The sequence below is a fragment of the Hemiscyllium ocellatum genome, chromosome 5 (assembly GCF_020745735.1).
Source record: "Hemiscyllium ocellatum isolate sHemOce1 chromosome 5, sHemOce1.pat.X.cur, whole genome shotgun sequence".
NCBI classification, from domain to species: Eukaryota; Metazoa; Chordata; class Chondrichthyes; order Orectolobiformes; family Hemiscylliidae; genus Hemiscyllium; species Hemiscyllium ocellatum.
In genome coordinates this window covers 80123999-80150936 of record NC_083405.1, presented here as the reverse complement: position 1 = coordinate 80150936, position 26938 = coordinate 80123999, and the positions used below count along the sequence as shown (strand labels likewise).

At 58.9% G+C, this 26938-nt stretch overlaps 1 protein-coding gene across 3 annotated transcripts in view; it reads right to left on the bottom strand.

Moving 5' to 3' along the window:
* Nucleotides 1-25628, bottom strand: part of LOC132815754 (ras-related protein Rab-5A) — a 52118-nt gene extending 26490 nt beyond the window's left edge. The window contains exons 1-2 of one of the 3 annotated variants that reach the window (XM_060824899.1): nucleotides 25515-25626; nucleotides 5678-5788 (exon numbers count right to left, since the gene is read on the bottom strand). The gene's annotated coding sequence lies outside the window, so the exon portion shown is untranslated. Of the gene's footprint in view, nucleotides 1-5677; nucleotides 5789-25514 lie in introns of all 3 variants that reach the window. The other 2 variants (XM_060824901.1, XM_060824898.1) reach the window with 2 other exon arrangements.
* Between the last annotated feature and the right edge of the window lie 1310 nt (nucleotides 25629-26938).

The window sequence follows — 26938 nt, the reverse complement described above, 5'->3', positions numbered from 1 at the left end:
TGAGGGACAGTATTTACATGTATTTGGAAAGGCAAGGACTAATTAGGGATAGTCAGCATGGCTGTGTGTGTGGGAAATCATGTCTCTCAAACTTGATTGAGGTTTTTTTGGAGTAGTAACTAAGAGGATTGATGAGGTCAGAGCAGTAGATGTGATCTCTATGAAACAGTAAGGTATTTGACAAGGTTCCTCAAGGAAGACTGGGTAGCAAGGTTAGATCTCATGGAATAAAGGGAGAGCTAGCCATGTGGATACAAACTGCCTCAAAGGTAGAAGACAGAGGGTGGTGCTGGTTTGTTTTTCAGATTGAAGGCCTGTGATTAGGGGTGTGCTACAAGGATCAGTGTTGGGTCCACTGCTTTTTGTCATTTATTATTAATGATTTAGATGTGAACATAGGAGGTATAGTTAGTAAGTTTGCAGATTACACCAAAATTGGAGGTGTAGTGGACAGCGAAGGAGGTTACCTCACAATACAACGGGATCTTGATCAGATGGGCCAATGGACTGAGGCGTAGCAGATGGAGTTTAATTTGAATAAATGAAAGGTTCTGCATTTTGGAAAAGTAATCAGAGCAGGACTTATCCACTTCATGGTAAGGCCCTAGGGAGTGCTACTGAACAAAGAGTCCTTCGAGTGTGGTTTGATAGTTCCTTGAAAGTAGAGTCACAGGTAGATAGGATAGTAAAGGCAGCATTTGGTTTGCTTTCCTTTATTGGTCAGAATATTGAGTATAGAAGCTGGGAGGTCATGGTGCGATTTTATGGGACATTGGTAAGGCCACATTTGGAATATTGCGTGCAATTTTGTCATCCTTCCTATCAGAAGGATGTTGTAAAACTTGAAAGGGTTCAGAAAAGATTTACAAGGATGTTGCCAGGGTTGGAGGATTTGAGCTATAGGGGGAGGTTGAATAGGCTGGGGCTGTTTTCCTTGGAGCGTTGGAGGCTGAGGGGTGACCTTACTGAGGTTTATAAAATCATGAGGGGCATGGATACACTAAACAGACAAAATCTTTTCCCTGGGGTGGGGAAGTCCAGAACCAGAGAGCATAGGTTTAAGGTGAGAGGGGAAAGACATAAAAGGCGCCTAAACGGCAACATTTTCTCAGAGGGTGATGTGCGTATGGAATGAGCTGCCAGAGGAAGTGGTGGAGGCTAGTACAATTACAGCATTTAAAAGGCACCTGGATGGGTATATGAATAGGAAGAGTTTAGCGGGATATGGGTCAAGTGCTGGCAAACGGGGCTAGATTAGGTTAGGATATCTGGTTGGCATGGACGAGTTGCACCGAAGGATCTGTTTCCATGCTGTATATCTCTCTGACTACGATATGCTCCTGCTTAAAATGTAACACAAATAAAAGCAAGATCATTTTAACTTATAATTGACATGCAGTACATTAACAGCTTCTTGGAAATTTAATGCAAACTATGATACTTCATTTGCTTTTTTGAACAGTGATTGTAGTTTCACATTTCATCTTCTGTTGTTTCTCTTTAATAGCTATCTCAATTTATTGAATTCTACTTTGCACTGCTGCAAGTCTCTTGTTATCATATTTGTTGAGTGTTTGTTTAGGTATGCAACAGCAGTCAGTGACGTATGCAGATGCTGGAGATTAGAGTTGAGCGTGTGTTGCTGGAAAAGCATGGCAGGTCAGGCAGCATCCGAGAAGCAGGAAAATCGACTGTTTCAGGCTGGAGCCCTTCATCAGGAATCTGGCCCGAAACGATCGATTTTCCTGCTCCTCGGATGCTGCCTGACCTGCTGTGCTTTTCCAGCAACACACTCTCAACTTAGCTATGCAATAGTTAAGTACATGGCTTTCTGGGCAATGCACTAGTTTCATATAGTACCAATTATCTTCCTCAGGTGCCACCTGTTTATAGGGTTACTGGTTAACAATTCCCATCCAGCCTTTCAGTTTACATCTCATTCTTTCTTTCTTAGTTCATGACTCACTTTTCTTCCTTTCAAATATCTGCATTTACCGCAGTCATATATGTTTACTGTTCACAGGATGTTCCCTATGTGCAAGACGTCCCCTTACTAAACAATATTTGGTTCATTAATTACCACTAAATCCAATACGTAAATAATTTGACAAACTGAGATCAAACAAACAGGGAAAAAAAAAGCAAGAGTTCAAATTAATAAGACATTTTGTTTTACTGTCCATGAGTTGACATAAAAACTGGTTCCTACTTTCATAAATGTTAAATGGTAACTTGGCATGGTTTTATATTCAAATAGGTAAATTACAGGCACCCAGTATTTCGTAAGTGTTTAGAAAAAGGGCAAAAAATCAGGAAGTCTCATTGTAGTTTCAAAATAATCTGCACAGAAAACATAATAAATGGGACACATATAAAAGAATCTATGAATTAAGTTGGATTGATTGACTTTTTTAAAAACGTCAGCCAATGAACATCAATTTGCTCCTAACCTCGTTAGAAATCTGTTCATAGATTATACTCTGACAATACAGTCTATTTGACTCCTCCAACACCACAAACCACTTCAATTAATTTACAAAGAGTTATCAAGACAGGCAGCTGGAGAGCTGTCACACCCAGCATTATTCAGTATATGCAGGAAGCAGTCAAAGAAAGAAAATTAATACAAACACAAAGTAGGAACTGAAGTAAGTCATTCAGCCTTTCAAGCCTGCTCTGCAGCTCATTGTGATCATGATTGATCTACCAAACCAGTACCCTACTTCCACTGTCCTCACACCTTTAATCCTTTTAGTCCTTGGAAAAATTCAATATTTTAGCTGTAACTGTTTTCTGTGGCAGAGAATTTCACAGACCCGCCGCACGCTGGGTGAAAATATTCTCCCTAATCAGTCCTCAGTGGTACAACCCATATCCTTAAACTGTGACCCCTACTTCTGTAATCCGCAGTCAGGAATATCCTTCCTGTGTTTACCATCTGTCCTGTTACAGTTTCATACGTTTCTGAGATTCCCCCAATGCCAACAAATTCTTTTAAACTGCAGTGAATATCAATACAGTCTCTCTTCATTCATCAATCCTGCCAACCCAGGAATCAGTCTGGTAAATTTTAGCTGTACTCCCTCAAAGCAAAAACGTCCTTCCTTAAACAAGGAGATCAAAATTGCAAACAATACTCAAGACGTGGTCTCACCAAGGATGTGTATAAGTGCAGCACAGAATCCACATACCATTTGCCTCTTTCACTGGCTGATGCACCCACACATTTACTTCCAGTGACTGGAATACAAGATCACCCAGGTGCCATTGTCATGGACTCCACCATTTTCCCCATTACTGATGTCATGCTAACTGGAGTATAATTCGCTTTATTCTGTCAACGGGTCTTTTTAAAATAGTGGGGTTACTTTCGAATCTATAGTACCTTTCCAGATTCTAAAGAACATTGAAGGACAATCAGCACTGCATCCACTATTTCTTGGGCCACTTCCTTAGGTGAAGGCAGAATCAAAATATGTACTTCACTGGTCTGCCATCTCTTCGTTCCCCATTGTTACTTTCCTAAATAAGAGGAGTTAAGGACCTACATTTGCCTTCCCCAATCATTTTTTCACATACCTATAGAAGCTTTTCCAGTCAGTTTGTTCTCCATAAGCTTACTTTAGTACTCTATTTCCCTCCTCTTGATCAATCCCATCCTCCACCTCCTCTTTGAAATTCAACCTGCACTTTGGATCTAACACCATCCTGAACTTATTATCCATGGTTAGGCCACTATCCCCATTTTATGTGCCAGACAGAAATGAATAGTCTTTCCAGTTCCTCCGCATATTTTTAAAAATGCAGTCATTATCCCTTTAAATAATGTTTCCCAACATATCATGAGTTTGCACCTCAAAAAATCTTTATTTTGATTCAGGACCCAAGTTTCAGAATCAACTACATCATTGAGTAAAAAGTGAGGACTGCAGATGCTGGAGATCAGAGCTGAAAACGTGTTGCTGGTTAAAACGCAGCAGGTCAGGCAGCATCCAAGGAATAGGAAATTCGACGTTTCGGGCATGAGCCCTTCTTCAGGAAGGGCTCATGCCCGAAACGTTGAATTTCCTGTTCCTTGGATGCTGCCTGACCTGCTGCGCTTTAACCAGCAACACATTTTCAGCTCAACTACATCATTCTCCACCTTAATGAAGAGTTCTATATATTATGGTCACTCTTCCCCCAAGGAGCCTTGCACAGCAAGACTGCCAATTATTCCTTTCTCATTATACAATATCTAGTTCAGGACAGCATAGTTTCTAGTTCCTCAATGTACTGATGCAGAAAACCAACTCAAACACACTCAAGGAACTCTTCCTCTCCAACACTGTCACTGATTTGATTAGCCAAACAGTATGCAGACAGAGACGCAGATTTAAGTTGCCCATAATTAGGCTTTACTTTTATTTCTTGCATTTCTAATCCACTGCTTAATGCCTATCCCAACATTAGTATCACAGTTTGGGGAGTGTATATATAAGCCCAATATAGTGTTCTGCCCCACTGTGTTTGTAGACAAGTAGGAGGCTGGAAGAACACAGCAGGCCAGACAGCATCAGGAGGTGGAGAAGTCAATGTTTTGGGTGTGACCCTTCTTCAGGACTGGGAGTGGAGGTAAGGGGAGCTGCAGGTAAAGGGGAGACTTGGGGAGGGTTTAGAGTGGAGGATGAGGTAGGAATAGGTGAACACAGATTGAGAGTACGGCCTGGTTGGTTATTTGATATTGGAGAACTCAATGTTGAATCCTCCGGGCTGAAGGCTGTCCAGGCAGAAGATGAGATGTTGCTCCTCCAATTTGCAATCTGATTTACTGTGGCAATGAAGGAGACCGAGGATGGTCATGTTGGAGAGGGAATGGGAAAGGGAATTGAAATGGGCGATGGCTGGTAGGTCAGGTCGGCCCATGTGAGGCCGGCTGAGGTGCTTGGCGAAACGCGCCCTTGGTTTATGTTGGTGACGGCAAGATTGTGTAATATTTAAAAGTGGAAAATAATGCATTATTTCACAAGTTGATAAAGACTGTCAAAGCATGGTGAATGTAATTGAATGGGATTAGGGTAAGAAATCGCAAAAATTGCAGGTAAAGGTTTTTTTTTAAAAAAAACTAGAAACATAAAGAAAGATACAAATATAAATCAAAGAGAAAATGTATTGCTTAATCTTTTTTCCATATTAGGTAATAATGCAAATCATGTCAAATAAAACCAGTTAAGCAACTTCATTAAATATTTCATTACAAGTCAACTTTCTACTGGAATCTAAGTGGACTCCATGAGTATTATATAGATAGCTGAATAATTATTATTTTAAAACATATGAAATCTAGGCAATGGTTTTCACAAAATGTTATTACTTAACAAGTTCTCTTGAAATTAATTTAGAAGTAATCTTAAACCTGCCAATGAAAATTGGTGTGAGCATTTAGAAGTTTGTGGATGACACCAAAATTGGTGGCATAGTAGACAGTGAAGGAATTTTTCTAGGATTACAAGAGGATTTTGATCAAATGGGTCAATGGGCTGAAAAATGGCAGACGGAGTTCAATGTGGATAAATGCGAGGCATTGTATTTTGGTACAACAAACAAAGGTATACAATTCACATTACTTTAAATACATTCCTGACAAAGGACTTATTCCCAAAACATGGATTCTCCTGCTCCTCGAATGCTGCCTGACCTGCAGTCTTTTCCATCACTTTTCAACTCTGATCTTCAGCATCCGCAGTCCTCACTTTCTCCTTATGCAATTAATCGTAGCACCTTGGGTAGTGTTGTTGAACAGAGGGATCTAGGGCAGCAGGTACATATTTCTTTAAAGGTTGCATCACATATAAACAGAATGGTTAAAAAAGACATTTGGCATGCTTGCCTTCATTGTTTAGTCCTCTGAGCATAGGAGTTGGGATGTTATGTTGAGGTTGTACAGGACATAAGTGAGGCCTCTTCTGAAATAATATGGCAGATGGGACTAGTCTAGTTTGGGATTATGTTTGGCACAGACTGCTTGGACTGAAGGGTCTGTTTCCTTGCTGGATGACTAACTGTAGGAAACACTGATATGTGTACGTATATCTTCAGTGGATTGATGGGTTCTTGGCAGCATGGATCAAAGTTTGGCTAAAAGATAAGAAATAGAGGGTTTCTGAGACCGGAGAAGAGTTGAAACTAATGTTACCTAGGGATTAGTGTTGGGACCTCTGATTTTTCGATTATAAACCATGTATAAATGGGTGTTGAGGGCAAAATCTTTGAATTTGTATCTGAAACCAAGTAAGGAGAATAGTGAATTGCGTGGATAACACAGAGGAACTTCAGAGCAATAGTGGCAATTTGGCTAAATGGGCAGACACCGAGCAGATGAATTTCAATGCTGACAAGTGCATTTTGGTAGAAGAAACTTAGAGATACAATGTAGGCTCATTGGTACTACTTTGAGAGGACTACAGGAGCAGAAGAACCTCAGCGCATAATTCTCTGAAGGTGGCCAGGCAGGCTGAAATAGTTGTTAAAGCAGCTTATAGGATCCTTGGGTTTATAAACAGAAGCATAGAGTGAAAAAGGAAGTAACACTACACTTCTACAAATAATTGGTCAGACCCCATTTGGAGTATTGTGTTCTGTCTAAACGTTTTATTTAAGAAGGGATGTTACAGTCCTATAGAGAGTGCAAAGGAGATTTATTAAAATGACGTAGGAGCAAACTACTAGATGCTGGAATCTGTACTGAAATAAAAAATGGAAATTACAGACCGGGCAACATTAATGGAGAGTAAGCTAACATTTCAAATCTTGATGATTCTGATGAAGAGTCATCCAGACTCAAACGTTAGCTTACTCTCTCCACAAATGCTGCCTGATCTGCTGTGATTTCCAGCATTTCTTGTGCGTTTCCTAGAATAACACCCGGAATGAAGGATTTTAGACACAAGGAAAGATTAAAGAAATTGCTCTTACCCTTCAGAGATCTTTATCTCTTCAGAGATGATTAAGAGGAAACCTTAGTGTAAAGATGAATATTCTGTTTCCACTAGTTGATATGTCAGTAACTAAGGGTCATAATTTCAAGATTATCAGCAAAAGCTAGGGGTGAGATGAGGAGTAACTTCTTTACTCAGTTGTCAGGGATTGGAATGCACTGAGTGTGGTGAAAGCAGATTCTATGGATGCTTTCAAAAGACAGCAGGATATATATTTGAAAGTGACAAATTTAGAGGGCTACAGCGATAGGCTGGAGAACAGGAATAGCTGGGTATCTGCGCAGGAGACCGTATGGACATGGGTTGAATGGCCTCCTTTTGGACTGTAAAATTATATGATTCTGTATCTATCATGATACAAAATTATAAATATCAAAAGTTGAAATTATTACAGCCACTTCTGTTTATAGAATATTTTCATAAATAAGGAAAGACTGAAGTAAACACTATATTACTTCAATACATTATTGCTGTATTTACCAGTAGATAGGAAATAGGAAAGAATTCTAGCATGCTTCAAGTAATTTACAGAATGGCTGTTTGATAACATTTCTGACAAACAGAGGATTAACACATTTACCTATAAACTAACAAAGAAAAGCCAGAGCAGATTACAAACGAATAGGTTTGGTGTACAAGTGTTACATTAAACAAGAGGCAAGAGTCATAAGATTGCAAGAAACAGAAAAACTGTGAGCAACAAACACTCTACTCACCCATAAAACTAAAGTTAATAACAAATTACTTTGGTGTAAACACATAACTTGTTACAGACATTAAATCGACAGGAATCAAACAGTATTGGAGATGTTTGTTTTAGCAGCCGACTGCTTAAAAAGAGTGTTTGATAGGTTTCTACAGTCTCTACACAATAATAGACAATGGAAACATGCTACCGGACTTCAGGGGTTAAGTCCGAGGAAGGATTCTACAAACCAAACCTTTTTGGTCTAGAATTTCAAAGGTTAATGGGGTGATCTGATCCAAGTTTTCAAGATATTAACGGGGAGATAACGATAAACTATTTCTACTGGTTTGGAACTTTAGAACGAGGAGGCAGAGTCATAGAATTAGGGCCAAACTAATCAGAAACATGTTAAGGAGCACTTCTACACACAAAATTCAGCAGACATTTAGAACTCTCCTCCACAATGGCAGTAGATGTTAGATCAGTTGTCGATTTTAAATTGGAGATAAAATTTTGGGTAGCAAAGGTATTAAAGGGATGTGTGCCAAAGGCTGGTATTTAGAGTTAGGCCACAGCTCAGCCATGATCTTGAGTAGTGGAATTGGTTTAAGGAGCTGAATGGATTCTGGATCAGTGGTGCTGGAAGAGCACAGCAGTTCAGGCAGCATCCAAAGTGCAGCGAAATCGACGTCGCTAGACAGGTCGGACAAGTCATGGGGACAGTGCTGAGCTGGATGTTTGGAACTAGGGTGAGGTGGGGGAAGGGGAAATGAGGAAACTGGTGAAGTCCACATTGATGCCCTAGGGTTGAAGTGTTTCGAGGCAAAAGATGAGGCGTTCTTCCTCCAGGCGTCTGATGGTGAGGGAGCGGCGGTGAAGGAGGCCCAGGACCTCCATGTCCTTGGCAGAGTGGGAAGGGGAATTGAAATGTTGGGCCATGGGGCGGTGTGGTTGATTGGTGCAGGTGTCCCGGAGATGTTCCCTAAAGCACTCTGCTAGGAGGCACCCAGTCTCCTCAATGTAGAGGAGACCGCATCGAGAGCAACGGATACAATAAATGATATTAGTGGATGTGCAGGTAAAACTTTGATGGATGCGGAAGGATCCTTTAGGGCCTTGGATAGAGGTGAAGGAGGTGGTGTGGGCACAGGTTTTACAGTTCCTGCTGTGGCAGGGGAAAGTGCCAGGATGGGAGGGTGGGTTGTAGGAGGGCGTGGACCTGACCAGGTAGTCACGGAGGGAACGGTCTTTGCGGAAGCGGAAAGGGGTGGGGAGGGAAATATATCCCTGGTGGTGGGGTCTTTTTGGAGGTGGCGGAAATGTCAGCGGATGATTTGGTTTATGTGAAGGTTTGGAGGGTGGCAGCCTATATAATAGATAACAGCTTTAATGCTCATCTGAGGATAGCGTTTACTTTTTCCTTTGAAAAACATAGTTAGCCACAATTTAGTTGCAACTCTACAGTTCAATCTTTAGTGATGGCTAAAAATCAAACCACTTTTACTTAAGAATTGCCAAGAAAAATAATAAGCAATAAGTCCTGCTTGAAAGCTGCATTGGCATTCTTCTTTTCTAAATTCAATAAAACTTAAAACAGTGGGAGATGAAGGCGACATTGGGAAATAGTGTCTTTTTGGTGCATATAAGGCAACATGGTTTCATTACAAACCAGCACAGATTATGACCACAAAAAATTCTGTTCAAGACTCCAGTTTAAAGAAAAATGACTGCAGGTTAATTAAAATTATCATTGGACAGAATTAATTGAGGTTATTTAGGAAGACTTCAAGGAATTCTGTTACATAACTACAAAGAAACCAAAGATTCAGACTTGTTGCACTTTACATTTCTTATTAGTCAGTTATTGAATATCCTGCCAAGTTTCCAGCATTTTTGATTATTTCAGATTTCCAACCTCCAGTGTATTTTGATTTTGAAGGAAATTCATTTGTATAACAATGTTTTACCTAACATACAACCTTCTGCCATCCAAATGTAATGCTGACCTAATAATAACTATGATTTCAGTGCAGCTGAAGGTGGATGTCAGAACAACAGGGTTGCGGGGGCAGGGAGAAGAGATGGCAGCAGGAATGGGACGGTGTTTGAGGAGAAAGATATGACAACAGCAGGGCCTGGAGAGGTGAAAAGGGTGGGGCTCAGAGGGGTGGTGGCAAGAGCAAGCCCTGAAGTATTAAGGAAAGAATAGCAGCGCCAGTCACCAGGACCTGTGTATCAAACATTCAAACTAACAGGTTGAGCCACCTATCACGAAGGACACCCCTGCCATCTCTGCCACTCAAACTTTGAAACCGCTTTTCTTGAAGATGCGACAACTACAGCCCCTCCCTTTCTCTGACCCAATATTTCTCTCAAGCCAACACCCCCACTCCTTCAAACACACTGCCCCTCCCCCCATGTTTCCCACTCTGACATGCACACCCCCACCCTTCAGAAACTTCTACCACTCTTCTCTCAGATTACTGCATCCATCTCTTTCAAAACAAGGCCCATTTTCATGTTTCTCTCGCTGCACCTCTGAGACCTCGGGCAGCCCTTTCTCCATCTGACCCGCAGAACGCAGGACCACCTCCCTCCCACTGACAGGCAGAACTCGGGGGGGCCCCCCTCCCTCCCACTGACATGAAGAATTCGGGCCCCCCTTCCTCTCTCTCACACATAGACCTTGTGGCCCCCCCTTCCTCCCTTTGACATGCAGAACACTGCCTCCATCCCCCTCTCTGACACCGACCCTGGGCCTCCCTCCCTCCGAGGGCCCCCCTCCCTCGGACACACCGAGCCCAGGGCCCCCCCTCCCTCGGAGGAATTGACCCCGGGGCCTCCCTCCCTCCTTCCCACTGACACACTGACCCTGGGCCCGCCTCCCTCTGACACACTGACCCCGGGTGTCCATCCCTCTCTCTGACACGCTGACCCCGGGGCCTACCTCCCTCCCTCTGACACGCTGACCCCGGGGCCTCCCTCCCTCTGACACGCTGACCCCGGGGCCTCCCTCTGACACGCTGACCCCGGGCCTCTCTCCCTCCCTCTGACACGCTGACCCCGGGGCCTCCATTCCTCCCTCTGACGCGCTGACCCCGGGGCCTCCATTCCTCCCTCTGACGCGCTGACCCCGGGGCCTCCATTCCTCCCTCTGACGCGCTGAGCCCGGGGCCTCCATTCCTCCCTCTGACGCGCTGAGCCCGGGGCCTCCATTCCTCCCTCTGACGCGCTGAGCCCGGGCCTCCCTCCCTCCCTCCCTCTGACGCGCTGAGCCCGGGCCTCCCTCCCTCCCTCCCTCTGACGCGCTGAGCCCGGGCCTCCCTCCCTCCCTCCCTCTGACGCGCTGAGCCCGGGGCCTCCCTCCCTCCCTCTGACACACTGACCCCGGGCCTCCCTCTGACACACTGACCCCGGGGCCTCCCTCCCTCCCCCTGACACACTGACCCCGTGGCCTCCCTCCCTCCCTCTGACACACTGACCCCGGGGCCTCCCTCCCTCCCTCTGACACACTGACCCCGGGCCTCCCTCCCTCTGACACACTGACCCCGGGGCCTCCCTCCCTCTGACACACTGACCCCGGGGCCTCCCTCCCTCCCCCTGACACACTGACCCCGGGCCTCCCTCCCTCCCTCGCTCTGACACACTGACCCCGGGCCTCCCTCCCTCCGACACACTGACCCTGGGCCTCCCTCCCTCCGACACACTGACCCTGGGCCTGCACCCCTCCCTCTGACACACTGACCCCGGGGCCTCCCGCCCTCCCCCTGACACACTGACCCGGGCCTCCCTCTCTCTGACACACTGACCCTGGGCCTGCACCCCTCCCTCTGACACGCTGACCCCGGGGCCTCCCTCCCTCCCTCTGACACACTGACCCCGGGCCTCCCTCCCTCCCTCCCTCTGACACGCTGACCCCGGGCCTCCCTCCCTCTGACACGCTGACCCCGGGCCTCGCTCCCTCCCTCCCTCTGACACACTGACCCCGGGGCTCCCTCCCTCCCTCTGACACACTGACCCCGGGGCCTCCCTCCCTCCCCCTGACACACTGACCCCGGGCCTCCCTCTGACACACTGACCCCGGGGCCTCCCTCCATCCCCGTGACACACTGACCCCGTGGCCTCCCTCCCTCCCCATGACACACTGACCCCTGGCTTCCCTCCCCATGACACACTGACCCCGGACCACCCTCCCCCTGACACACTGACCCCGGGCTTCCCTCCCCATGACACACTGACCCCGGGCCTCCCTCCCCCTGACACACTGACCCCGGGCCTCCCTCCCTCCCTCCCTCTGACACACTGACCCCGGGGCTCCCTCCCTCCCTCTGACACACTGACCCCGGGCCTCCCTCTGACACACTGACCCCGGGCCTCCCTCCCTCCCACTGACACACTGACCCCGGGCCTCCCTCTGACACACTGACCCCGGGGCCTCCCTCCCTCCCTCCCCCTGACACACTGACCCCGTGGCCTCCCTCCCTCCCTCTGAAACACTGACCCCGTGGCCTCCCTCCCTCCCTCTGACACACTGACCCCGGGGCCTCCCTCCCTCCCTCTGACACACTGACCCCGGGCCTCCCTCCCTCTGACACACTGACCCCGGGGCCTCCCTCCCTCTGACACACTGACCCCGGGGCCTCCCTCCCTCCCTCTGACACACTGACCCCGGGCCTCCCTCTGACACACTGACCCCGTGGCCTCCCTCCCTCCCTCTGACACACTGACCCCGGGGCCTCCCTCCCTCCCTCTGACACACTGACCCCGGGGCCTCCCTCCCTCCCTCTGACACACTGACCCCGGGGCCTCCCTCCCTCCCCCTGACACACTGACCCCGTGGCCTCCCTCCCTCCCTCTGACACACTGACCCCGGGCCTCCCTCCCTCCCCCTGACACACTGACCCCGTGGCCTCCCTCCCTCCCTCTGACACACTGACCCCGGGGCCTCCCTCCCTCCCCCTGACACACTGACCCCGTGGCCTCCCTCCCTCCCTCTGACACACTGACCCCGGGCCTCCCTCCCTCCCTCTGACACACTGACCCCGGGCCTCCCTCCCTCCCTCTGACACACTGACCCCGGGCCTCCCTCCCTCTGACACACTGACCCCGGGCCTCCCTCTGACACACTGACCCCGGGCCTCCCTCCCTCCCTCCCCCTGACACACTGACCCCGTGGCCTCCCTCCCTCCCTCTGAAACACTGACCCCGTGGCCTCCCTCCCTCCCTCTGACACACTGACCCCGGGGCCTCCCTCCCTCCCTCTGACACACTGACCCCGGGCCTCCCTCCCTCTGACACACTGACCCCGGGGCCTCCCTTCCTCTGACACACTGACCCCGGGGCCTCCCTCCCTCCCACTGACACACTGACCCCGTGGCCTCCCTCCCTCCCTGTGACACACTGACCCCGGGCCTCCCTCCCCCTGACACACTGACTCCGGGCCTCCCTCCCCCTGACCCACTGACCCCGGACCTCCCTCCCTCTGGCACACTGACCCTGAGCCTCCCTCCCTCCCTCTGACACACTGACCCCGGGCCTCCCTCCCTCCCTCCCTCTGACACACTGACCCCGGGGCCTCCCTCCCTCCCCCTGACACACTGACCCCGTGGCCTCCCTCCCTCTGACACACTGACGCCGGGGCCTCCCTCCCTCCCCCGACACTGACCCCGGGCCTCCCTCCCTCCCCCTGACACACTGACCCCGGGCCTCCCTCCCTCCCTCCCTCTGACACACTGACCCCGGGCCTCCCTCCCTCTGACACACTGACCCCGGGGCCTCCCTCCCTCCCCCTGACACACTGACCCCGGGCCTCCCTCCCTCTGACACACTGACCCCGGGGCCTCCCTCCCTCCCCCTGACACACTGACCCCGGGCCTCCCACCCTCCCTCTGACACACTGACCCCGGGCCTCCCTCCCTCCCTCCCTCTGACACACTGACCCCGGGCCTCCCTCCCTCCCTCCCTCTGACACACTGACCCCGGGCCTCCCTCCCTGACACACTGACCCCGGGCCTCCCTCTGACACACTGACCCCGGGCCTCCCTCTGACACACTGACCCCGGGGCCTCCCTCTGACACACTGACCCCGGGGCCTCCCTCCCTCCCCCTGACACACTGACCCCGTGGCCTCCCTCCCTCCCTCTGACACACTGACCCCGGGGCCTCCCTCCCTCCCTCGACACACTGACCCCGGGGCCTCCCTCCCTCCGACACACTGACCCCGGGGCCTCCCTCCCTCCCCCTGACACACTGACCCCGGGGCCTCCCCCCCTCCCCCTGACACACTGACCCCGGGCCTGCCTCCCTCCCTCCCTCTGACACACTGACCCCGGGCCTCCCTCCCTCCCTCCCTCTGACACACTGACCCCGGGCCTCCCTCTGACACACTGACCCCGGGGCCTCCCTCCCTCCCCCTGACACACTGACCCCGTGGCCTCCCTCCCTCCCTCTGACACACTGACCCCGTGGCCTCCCTCCCTCCCTCTGACACACTGACCCCGGGCCTCCCTCCCTCCCCCTGACACACTGACCCCGTGGCCTCCCTCCCTCCCTCTGACACACTGACCCCGGGCCTCCCTCCCTCCCTCTGACACACTGACCCCGGGCCTCCCTCCCTCCCTCCCTCTGACACACTGACCCCGGGCCTCCCTCCCTCCCTCTGACACACTGACCCCGGGCCTCCCTCCCTCTGACACACTGACCCCGGGCCTCCCTCCCTCCCTCCCTCTGACACACTGACCCCGGGCCTCCCTCCCTCCCTCACTCTGACACACTGACCCCGGGCCTCCCTCCCTCCCTCACTCTGACACACTGACCCCGGGCCGGCCTCCCTCCCTCCCTCACTCTGACACACTGACCCCGGGCCTCCCTCCCTCCCTCCCTCCCTCTGAAACACTGACCCCGGGCCTCCCTCCCTCCCTCCCTCTGACACACTGACCCCGGGCCTCCCACCCTCCCTCCCTCTGACACTGACCCCGGGCCTCCCTCTGACACACTGACCCCGGGGCCTCCCTCCCTCCCCCTAACACACTGACCCCGGGGCCTCCATCCCTCCCCCTGACACACTGACCCCGGGGCCTCCCTCCCTCCCCCTGACACACGGACCCCGGGGCCTCCCTCCCTCCCCCTGACACACTGACCCCGGGGCCTCCCTCTGACACACTGACCCCGGGCCTCCCTCCCTCCCCCTGACACACTGACCCCGGGCCTCCCTCCCTCCCCCTGACACACTGACCCCGGGGCCTCCCTCCTTCCCCCTGACACACTGACCCCAGGGCCTCACTCCCTCCCCCTGACACACTGACCCCGGACCTCCCTCCCTCCCTCCCTCTGACACACTGACCCCGGGCCTCCCTCCCTCCCTCTGACACACTGACCCCGGGCCTCCCTCTGACACACTGACCCCGGGGCCTCCCTCCCTCCCCCGACACACTGACCCCGTGGCCTCCCTCCCTCCCTCTGACACACTGACCCCGGGCCTCCCTCTGACACACTGACCCCGGGCCTCCCTCTGACACACTGACCCCGGGCCTCCCTCCCTCCCCCTGACATACTGACCCCGTGGCCTCCCTCCCTCCCTCTGACACACTGACCCCGGGGCCTCCCTCCCTCCCTCCCTCTGACACACTGACCCCGGGCCTCACTCCCTCCCTCCCTCCCTCCCTCTGACACACTGACCCCGGGCCTCCCTCCCTCCCTCTGACACACTGACCCCGGGCCTCCCTCCGTCCCTCCCTCTGACACACTGACCCCGGGCCTCCCTCCCTCCCTCCCTCTGACACTGACCCCGGGCCTCCCTCTGACACACTGACCCCGGGGCCTCCCTCCCTCCCCCTGACACACTGACCCCGGGGCCTCCCTCCCTCCCTCTGACACACTGACCCCGGGCCTCCCTCCCTCCCTCCCTCCCTCTGAAACACTGACCCCGGGCCTCCCTCCCTCCCTCCCTCTGACACGCTGACCCCGGGCCTCCCTCCCTCCCTCCCTCTGAAACGCTGACCCCGGGCCTCCCTCCCTCCCTCTGACACGCTGACCCCGGGCCTCCCTCCCTCCCTCCCTCTGACACGCTGACCCCGGGCCTCCCTCCCTCCCTCTGACACGCTGACCCCGGGCCTCCCTCTGACACGCTGACCCCTGCCTGCCTCCCTCTGACACGCTGACCCCTGCCGGCCTCCCTCTGACACGCTGACCCCTGCCGGCCTCCCTCTGACACGCTGACCCCTGCCGGCCTCCCTCTGACACGCTGACCCCTGCCGGCCTCCCTCTGACACGCTGACCCCGGGCCTCCCTGCCTCCCTCTGACACGCTGACCCCGGGGCCTCCCTCCCTCCCTCTGACACGCTGACCCCGGGCCTCCCTCCCTCCCTCCCTCTGACACGCTGACCCCGGGTCTCCCTCCCTCCCGCTGACACGCTGACCCCGGGTCTCCCTCCCTCCCTCTGACACGCTGACCCCTGCCGGCCTCCCTCTGACACGCTGACCCCTGCCGGCCTCCCTCTGACACGCTGACCCCGGGGCCTCCCTCTGACACGCTGACCCCGGGGCCTCCCTCTGACACGCTGACCCCGGGGCCTCCCTCTGACACGCTGACCCCGGGGCCTCCCTCTGACACGCTGACCCCGGGGCCTCCCTCTGACACGCTGACCCCGGGGCCTCCCTCTGACACGCTGACCCCGGGGCCTCCCTCTGACACGCTGACCCCGGGGCCTCCCTCTGACACGCTGACCCCGGGGCCTCCCTCTGACACGCTGACCCCGGGGCCTCCCTCTGACACGCTGACCCCGGGGCCTCCCTCTGACACGCTGACCCCGGGGCCTCCCTCTGACACGCTGACCCCGGGGCCTCCCTCTGACACGCTGACCCCGGGGCCTCCCTCTGACACGCTGACCCCGGGGCCTCCCTCTGACACGCTGACCCCGGGGCCTCCCTCTGACACGCTGACCCCGGGGCCTCCCTCTGACACGCTGACCCCGGGGCCTCCCTCTGACACGCTGACCCCGGGGCCTCCCTCTGACACGCTGACCCCGGGGCCTCCCTCTGACACGCTGACCCCGGGGCCTCCCTCTGACACGCTGACCCCGGGGCCTCCCTCTGACACGCTGACCCCGGGGCCTCCCTCCCTCCCTCTGACACGCTGACCCCGGGCCTCCCTCCCTCCCTCCCTCTGACACGCTGACCCCGGGCCTCCCTCCCTCCCTCCCTCTGACACGCTGACCCCGGGGGCTCCCTCTGACACGCTGACCCCGGGCCTCCCTCCCTCCCTCCCTCTGACACGCTGACCCCGGGCCTCCCTCCCTCCCTCTGACACGCTGACCCCGGGGCCTCCCTCCCTCCCTCCCTCCCTCTGACACGCTGACCCCGGGCCTCCCTCCCTCCCTCCCTCTGACACGCTGACCCCGGGGCTCCCTCTGACACGCTGACCCCGGGCCTCCCTCCCTCCCTCTGACACGCTGACCCCGGGCCTCCCTGCCTCCCTCCCTCCCTCTGACACGCTGACCCCGGGGCTCCCTCTGACACGCTGACCCCGGGGCTCCCTCCCTCCCTCCCTCTGACACGCTGACCCCGGGCCTCCAACCCTCCCTCCCTCTGACACGCTGACCCCGGGCCTCCCTCCCTCCCTCCCTCTGACACGCTGACCCCGGGGCCTCCCTCCCTCTGACACGCTGACCCCGGGGCCTCCCTCTGACACGCTGACCCCGGGGCCTCCCTCCGACACGCTGACCCCGGGGCCTCCCTCCGACACGCTGACCCCGGGGCCTCCCTCCCTCCCTCTGACACGCTGACCCCGGGCCTCCCTCCCTCCCTCTGACACGCTGACCCCGTGCCTCCCTCCCTCCCTCTGACACGCTGACCCCTGCCTGCCTCCCTCTGACACGCTGACCCCTGCCGGCCTCCCTCTGACACGCTGACCCCTGCCGGCCTCCCTCTGACACGCTGACCCCGGGGCCTCCCTCCCTCACTCTGACACGCTGACCCCGGGCCTCCCTCCCTCCCTCCCTCTGACACGCTGACCCCGGGCCTCCCTCCCTCCCTCTGACACGCTGACCCCTGCCTCCCTCCCTCTGACACGCTGACCCCTGCCGGCCTCCCTCTGACACGCTGACCCCGGGGCCTCCCTCCCTCCCTCTGACACGCTGACCCCGGGCCTCCCTCCCTCCCTCTGACACGCTGACCCCTGCCGGCCTCCCTCTGACACGCTGACCCCGGGGCCTCCCTCCCTCCCTCTGACACGCTGACCCCGGGCCTCCCTCCCTCCCTCTGACACGCTGACCCCTGCCTGCCTCCCTCTGACACGCTGACCCCTGCCGGCCTCCCTCTGACACGCTGACCCCGGGGCCTCCCTCCCTCCCTCTGACACGCTGACCCCGGGCCTCCCTCCCTCCCTCCCTCCCTCTGACACGCTGACCCCGGGCCTCCCTCCCTCCCTCTGACACGCTGACCCCTGCCGGCCTCCCTCTGACACGCTGACCCCTGCCGGCCTCCCTCTGACACGCTGACCCCGGGCCTCCCTCCCTCCCTCCCTCCCTCTGACACGCTGACCCCGGGCCTCCCTCCCTCCCTCCCTCCCTCTGACACGCTGACCCCGGGCCTCCCTCCCTCCCTCTGACACGCTGACCCCTGCCGGCCTCCCTCCCTCCCTCTGACACGCTGACCCCTGCCGGCCTCCCTCTGACACGCTGACCCCTGCCGGCCTCCCTCTGACACGCTGACCCCTGCCGGCCTCCCTCTGACACGCTGACCCCGGGGCCTACCTCCCTCCCTCCCTCTGACACGCTGACCCCGGGCCTCCCTCCCTCCCTCCCTCTGACACGCTGACCCCGGGGCCTCCCTCCCTCCCTCCCTCTGACACGCTGACCCCTGCCGGCCTCCCTCTGACACGCTGACCCCTGCCGGCCTCCCTCTGACACGCTGACCCCGGGGCCTCCCTCTGACACGCTGACCCCGGGGCCTCCCTCTGACACGCTGACCCCGGGGCCTCCCTCTGACACGCTGACCCCGGGGCCTCCCTCTGACACGCTGACCCCGGGGCCTCCCTCTGACACGCTGACCCCGGGGCCTCCCTCTGACACGCTGACCCCGGGGCCTCCCTCTGACACGCTGACCCCGGGGCCTCCCTCTGACACGCTGACCCCGGGGCCTCCCTCTGACACGCTGACCCCGGGGCCTCCCTCTGACACGCTGACCCCGGGGCCTCCCTCTGACACGCTGACCCCGGGGCCTCCCTCTGACACGCTGACCCCGGGGCCTCCCTCTGACACGCTGACCCCGGGCCTCCCTCCCTCCCTCTGACACGCTGACCCCGGGGCCTCCCTCCCTCCCTCTGACACGCTGACCCCGGGGCCTCCCTCCCTCCCTCCCTCCCTCTGACACGCTGACCCCGGGCCTCCCTCCCTCCCTCTGACACGCTGACCCCGGGGCCTCCCTCCCTCCCTCTGACACGCTGACCCCGGGCATCCCTCCCTCCCTCTGACACGCTGACCCCGGGGCTCCCTCTGACACGCTGACCCCGGGCCTCCCTCCCTCCCTCTGACACGCTGACCCCGGGCCTCCCTGCCTCCCTCCCTCCCTCTGACACGCTGACCCCGGGGGCTCCCTCCCTCCCTCCCTCTGACACGCTGACCCCGGGCCTCCCTCCCTCCCTCTGACACGCTGACCCCGGGGCCTCCCTCCCTCCCTCCCTCCCTCTGACACGCTGACCCCGGGCCTCCCTCCCTCCCTCCCTCCCTCTGACACGCTGACCCCGGGCCTCCCTGCCTCCCTCCCTCCCTCCCTCTGACACGCTGACCCCGGGGCCTCCCTCCCTCCCTCCCTCTGACACGCTGACCCCGGGGGCTCCCTCCCTCCCTCCCTCTGACACGCTGACCCCGGGGGCTCCCTCTGACACGCTGACCCCGGGCCTCCCTGCCTCCCTCCCTCCCTCCCTCTGACACGCTGACCCCGGGGCCTCCCTCCCTCCCTCCCTCTGACACGCTGACCCCGGGGGCTCCCTCCCTCCCTCCCTCTGACACGCTGACCCCGGGGCTCCCTCTGACACGCTGACCCCGGGCCTCCCTGCCTCCCTCCCTCCCTCCCTCTGACACGCTGACCCCGGGGCCTCCCTCTGACACGCTGACCCCGGGGCCTCCCTCTGACACGCTGACCCCGGGGCCTCCCTCTGACACGCTGACCCCGGGGCCTCCCTCTGACACGCTGACCCCGGGGCCTCCCTCTGACACGCTGACCCCGGGGCCTCCCTCTGACACGCTGACCCCGGGGCCTCCCTCCCTCCCTCCCTCTGACACGCTGACCCCGGGGCCTCCCTCCCTCCCTCCCTCTGACACGCTGACCCCGGGCCTCCCTCCCTCTGACACGCTGACCCCGGGGCTCCCTCTGACACGCTGACCCCGGGCCTCCCTCCCTCTGACACGCTGACCCCGGGCCTCCCTCCCTCTGACACGCTGACCCCGGGGCCTCCCTCCCTCCCTCCCTCCCTCTGACACGCTGACCCCGGGCCTCCCTCCCTCTGACACGCTGACCCCGGGGGCTCCCTCTGACACGCTGACCCCGGGCCTCCCTCCCTCCCTCCCTCTGACACGCTGACCCCGGGCCTCCCTCCCTCTGACACGCTGACCCCGGGCCTCCCTCCCTCCCTCCCTCTGACACGCTGACCCCGGGCCTCCCTCCCTCCCTCCCTCTGACACGCTGACCCCGGGGGCTCCCTCCCTCCCTCCCTCTGACACGCTGACCCCGGGCCTCCCTCCCTCTTACACGCTGACCCCGGGGGCTCCCTCTGACACGCTGACCCCGGGCCTCCCTCCCTCCCTCCCTCTGACACGCTGACCCCGGGCCTCCCTCCCTCTGACACGCTGACCCCGGGCCTCCCTCCCTCCCTCTGACACGCTGACCCCGGGCCTCCCTCCCTCCCTCCCTCTGACACGCTGACCCCGGGGCTCCCTCCCTCCCTCCCTCTGACACGCTGACCCCGGGCCTCCCTCCCTCTGACACGCTGACCCCGGGGGCTCCCTCTGACACGCTGACCCCGGGCCTCCCTCCCTCCCTCCCTCTGACACGCTGACCCCGGGCCTCCCTCCCTCTGACACGCTGACCCCGGGGCCTGCCTCCCTCCCTCCCTCCCTCTGACACGCTGACCCCGGGCCTGCCTCCCTCCCTCCCTCCCTCTGACACGCTGACCCCGGGCCTCCCTCCCTCCCTCCCTCTGACACGCTGACCCCGGGGCCTCCCTCTGACACGCTGACCCCGGGGCCTCCCTCTGACACGCTGACCCCGGGGCCTCCCTCTGACACGCTGACCCCGGGGCCTCCCTCTGACACGCTGACCCCGGGGCCTCCCTCTGACACGCTGACCCCGGGGCCTCCCTCCCTCCCTCCCTCTGACACGCTGACCCCGGGCCTCCCTCCCTCCCTCCCTCTGACACGCTGACCCCGGGGCCTCCCTCCCTCCCTCCCTCTGACACGCTGACCCCGGGCCTCCCTCCCTCCCTCCCTCTGACACGCTGACCCCGGGCCTCCCTCCCTCCCTCCCTCTGACACGCTGACCCCGGGGGCTCCCTCCCTCCCTCCCTCTGACACGCTGACCCCGGGCCTCCCTCCCTCTGACACGCTGACCCCGGGGGCTCCCTCTGACACGCTGACCCCGGGCCTCCCTCCCTCCCTCCCTCTGACACGCTGACCCCGGGGCCTCCCTCCCTCCCTCCCTCTGACACGCTGACCCCGGGCCTCCCTCCCTCCCTCCCTCTGACACGCTGACCCCGGGGGCTCCCTCCCTCCCTCCCTCTGACACGCTGACCCCGGGCCTCCCTCCCTCTGACACGCTGACCCCGGGGGCTCCCTCTGACACGCTGACCCCGGGCCTCCCTCCCTCCCTCCCTCTGACACGCTGACCCCGGGCCTCCCTCCCTCTGACACGCTGACCCCGGGCCTCCCTCCCTCCCTCCCTCTGACACGCTGACCCCGGGGGCTCCCTCTGACACGCTGACCCCGGGCCTCCCTCCCTCCCTCCCTCTGACACGCTGACCCCGGGCCTCCCTCCCTCTGACACGCTGACCCCGGGGCCTCCCTCCCTCCCTCCCTCTGACACGCTGACCCCGGGCCTCCCTCCCTCTGACACGCTGACCCCGGGGCCTCCCTCTGACACGCTGACCCCGGGGCCTCCCTCTGACACGCTGACCCCGGGCCTGCCTCCCTCTGACACGCTGACCCCGGGCCTCCCTCCCTCTGACACGCTGACCCCGGGGCCTCCCTCCCTCCCTCCCTCTGACACGCTGACCCCGGGGCCTCCCTCCCTCCCTCCCTCTGACACGCTGACCCCGGGCCTCCCTCCCTCTGACACGCTGACCCCGGGGCCTCCCTCTGACACGCTGACCCCGGGGCCTCCCTCTGACACGCTGACCCCGGGGCCTCCCTCTGACACGCTGACCCCGGGGCCTCCCTCTGACACGCTGACCCCGGGGCCTCCCTCTGACACGCTGACCCCGGGGCCTCCCTCTGACACGCTGACCCCGGGGCCTCCCGCTGACACACTGACCCCGGGGCCTCCCGCTGACACACTGACCCCGGGGCCTCCCGCTGACACACTGACCCCGGGGCCTCCCGCTGACACACTGACCCCGGGGCCTCCCGCTGACACACTGACCCCGGGCCTCCCTCCCTCCCTCTGACACGCTGACCCCGGGGCCTCCCTCCCTCCCACACGCTGACCCCGGGGGCTCCCTCTGACACGCTGACCCCGGGCCTCCCTCCCTCCCTCCCTCTGACACGCTGACCCCGGGCCTCCCTCCCTCCCTCTGACACGCTGACCCCGGGGCCTCCCTCCCTCCCTCCCTCTGACACGCTGACCCCGGGCCTCCCTCTGACACGCTGACCCCGGGCCTCCCTGCCTCCCTCCCTCCCTCCCTCTGACACGCTGACCCCGGGGGCTCCCTCTGACACGCTGACCCCGGGGGCTCCCTCCCTCCCTCCCTCTGACACGCTGACCCCGGGCCTCCCTCCCTCCCTCTGACACGCTGACCCCGGGGCCTCCCTCCCTCCCTCTGACACGCTGACCCCGGGGCCTCCCTCTGACACGCTGACCCCGGGGCCTCCCTCTGACACGCTGACCCCGGGGCCTCCCTCTGACACGCTGACCCCGGGGCCTCCCTCTGACACGCTGACCCCGGGGCCTCCCTCTGACACGCTGACCCCGGGGCCTCCCTCTGACACGCTGACCCCGGGGCCTCCCTCTGACACGCTGACCCCGGGGCCTCCCTCTGACACGCTGACCCCGGGGCCTCCCTCTGACACGCTGACCCCGGGGCCTCCCTCTGACACGCTGACCCCGGGGCCTCCCTCCCTCCCTCTGACACGCTGACCCCGGGGCCTCCCTCCCTCCCTCCCTCTGACACGCTGACCCCGGGGCCTCCCTCCCTCCCTCCCTCTGACACGCTGACCCCGGGCCTCCCTCCCTCTGACACGCTGACCCCGGGGGCTCCCTCTGACACGCTGACCCCGGGCCTCCCTCCCTCCCTCCCTCTGACACGCTGACCCCGGGCCTCCCTCCCTCTGACACGCTGACCCCGGGGCATCCCTCCCTCCCTCCCTCTGACACGCTGACCCCGGGGGCTCCCTCCCTCCCTCCCTCTGACACGCTGACCCCGGGCCTCCCTCCCTCCCTCCCTCTGACACGCTGACCCCGGGCCTCCCTCCCTCTGACACGCTGACCCCGGGGCCTCCCTCCCTCCCTCCCTCTGACACGCTGACCCCGGGGCCTCCCTCCCTCCCTCCCTCTGACACGCTGACCCCGGGGCCTCCCTCCCTCCCTCCCTCTGACACGCTGACCCCGGGGGCTCCCTCCCTCCCTCCCTCTGACACGCTGACCCCGGGCCTCCCTCCCTCTGACACGCTGACCCCGGGGGCTCCCTCTGACACGCTGACCCCGGGCCTCCCTCCCTCCCTCCCTCTGACACGCTGACCCCGGGGCCTCCCTCCCTCCCTCCCTCTGACACGCTGACCCCGGGCCTCCCTTCCTCCCTCTGACACGCTGACCCCGGGGCCTCCCTCTGACACGCTGACCCCGGGGCCTCCCTCTGACACGCTGACCCCGGGGCCTCCCTCTGACACGCTGACCCCGGGGCCTCCCTCTGACACGCTGACCCCGGGGCCTCCCTCTGACACGCTGACCCCGGGGCCTCCCTCTGACACGCTGACCCCGGGGCCTCCCTCTGACACGCTGACCCCGGGGCCTCCCTCTGACACGCTGACCCCGGGGCCTCCCTCTGACACGCTGACCCCGGGGCCTCCCTCTGACACGCTGACCCCGGGGCCTCCCTCTGACACGCTGACCCCGGGGCCTCCCTCTGACACGCTGACCCCGGGGCCTCCCTCTGACACGCTGACCCCGGGGCCTCCCTCTGACACGCTGACCCTGGGGCCTCCCTCTGACACGCTGACCCCGGGGCCTCCCTCCCCTCCCTCCCTCCCTCTGACACGCTGACCCCGGGCCTCCCTCCCTCTGACACGCTGACCCCGGGGGCTCCCTCTGACACGCTGACCCCGGGCCTCCCTCCCTCTGACACGCTGACCCCGGGGGCTCCCTCTGACACGCTGACCCCGGGCCTCCCTCCCTCCCTCCCTCTGACACGCTGACCCCAGGCCTCCCTCCCTCCCTCCCTCTGACACGCTGACCCCGGGGGCTCCCTCTGACACGCTGACCCCGGGCCTCCCTCCCTCCCTCTGACACGCCGACCCCGGGCCTCCCTCCCTCCCTCTGACACGCCGACCCCGGGCCTCCCTCCCTCCCTCTGACACGCCGACCCCGGGGCCTCCCTCTGACACGCTGACCCCGGGGCCTCCCTCTGACACGCTGACCCCGGGGCCTCCCTCTGACACGCTGACCCCGGGGCCTCCCTCTGACACGCTGACCCCGGGGCCTCCCTCTGACACGCTGACCCCGGGGCCTCCCTCTGACACGCTGACCCCGGGGCCTCCCTCTGACACGCTGACCCCGGGGCCTCCCTCTGACACGCTGACCCCGGGGCCTCCCTCTGACACGCTGACCCCGGGGCCTCCCTCTGACACGCTGACCCCGGGGCCTCCCTCTGACACGCTGACACGCTGACCCCGGGGCCTCCCTCCCTCCCTCTGACACGCTGACCCCGGGCCTCCCTCCCTCTGACACGCTGACCCCGGGGGCTCCCTCTGACACGCTGACCCCGGGCCTCCCTCCCTCTGACACGCTGACCCCAGGGGCTCCCTCTGACACGCTGACCCCGGGCCTCCCTCCCTCCCTCTGACACGCCGACCCCGGGCCTCCCTCCCTCCCTCTGACACGCTGACCCCGGGGCCTCCCTCCCTCCCTCTTTCTGACACGCTGACCCCGGGGGCTCCCTCTGACACGCTGACCCCGGGGCCTCCCTCCCTCCCTCCCTCTGACACGCTGACCCCGGGGCCTCCCTCCCTCTGACACACTGACCCCGGGGCCTCCCTCCCTCTGACACGCTGACCCCGGGGCCTCCCTCCCTCCCTCCCTCTGACACACTGACCCCGGGGCCTCCCTCCCTCTGACACACTGACCCCGGGGCCTCCCTCCCTCTGACACACTGACCCCGGGGCCTCCCTCCCTCTGACACACTGACCCCGGGGCCTCCCTCCCTCTGACACACTGACCCCGGGGCCTCCCTCCCTCTGACACACTGACCCCGGGGCCTGCCTTTCTGTTTTGCTGCTGAATCTACGCAGCTGGGAGCCGCCATTTTGGGTTTTAAAAGCAGCAACTTCAGTGACATTATCAGCCCGAGATGCCGGGAGTGCACCGTCAGGGCCGGCTTTACAGCAGACCCCTGTGAGTAGAGCCGCCCGTCCTGGCCTGCAGCTTACCGGTTGAAGCAGGAGGCGATGCTCCCTCCGCTCTGTGTCCGGGGACTGGCGACTGACCGAGCACCGCTCCACTCCCTCCGCGTGCCTCAGCACTCCGCTCCGGAACTCACTGACGTGCCTCATCACCCACCGCCGCCACGTCCCCCGTCAGTGTGCCCGTCCGCGGCTCACACCACGTGATTTGGTTTGCTCCTGTCGCAACTTGGGAATCCCGGGGAAACCACTTGTTTGAATAGCAAGCGCTAGTTTAGTGCATTGCTGTTATTGAGGTTTCTTATTGTCTGTCACTGTCAAATTTAGCAACGTTTCATACTGGAAAGTGTGGCGCCTTTGCCATGTAATGAATAGCTTGGACTAAATGCCAATAATTCATGAAAATGGCTTTTCAAGAAGAACAGGGGAAATTTGGTCTCAGGTCGTTTTCAGTTCAAAAGTATAACTATATCAAGCTTAAACTTTTTTTAAGTTGAGGAAATGACATAATTGAAATCAATATTCAATTACTTAATCTGATCTAGGAGTCATAGAATCATAGAGATGTACTGCACGGAAACCGATCCTTCGGTCCAACGTGTACATCCTAACTTCATCTAGTTCCATTTGCCAGCACTTACCCTTATCCACTCCTATTCATATGCCCATCCAGATGCCTTTTAAATGTTGCAATTAGAGTCATAGAGTCAAAGAGATATAACAGCATGGAAATAGACCGTTTGGTCCAACTCATTTGTGCCAACCAGATATCCCAACCCAATCTGATCTCGCCTGCCAGCAAACAGCCCATAATCCTCTAAACCCTTCCTATTTGTCTACTCGTCTAGATGCCTTTTAAATGTTGCAATCGTACTAGCCTGCAACCGTCTCCTGGCAGCTCCAACAATCAAGGAGCTAAAATTAAATCCCCTTAGACAGTGACTGCAGACTGAGGACGTCTGGTTTGTTGGGTCTGAAATAGCTGATCATACAAATTTCAAAACAAAATGGATGAACTGAAAGTGCAAATATAAATGAATAAGTATGATCTGATATCCATTACAGAGACATTGCTGCAGGGTAACATGTATCGCGACCTGAATTATAAAGGATACAGCCCATGTAGAAATGGCAAGAAAGTAGGAACAGCTGGAGAGATGGCTCTCTTAGTTAATCATAAGATTAGCCTGATAGAAAGGGATGATCTAAGTTCAAGAAGCCAAGGCAGTTAGGACAATTAACCTGGAAATGAGAAATTATAAAGGTTAGAAATTTCGTACGAGCATAGTGTACAGGCCTGTAACAGTAGCCACATGGTGGGGTGGGACATCAAGAAGAAATAATTAGAGGTTATCAGAAAGGCACAGCAATGGGACATTTTAGTTTACTTATCAACTGGAAAAATTATGTGGGCAAAGATAGCCTAGATTTGGAGTTCATTGAATATTTTT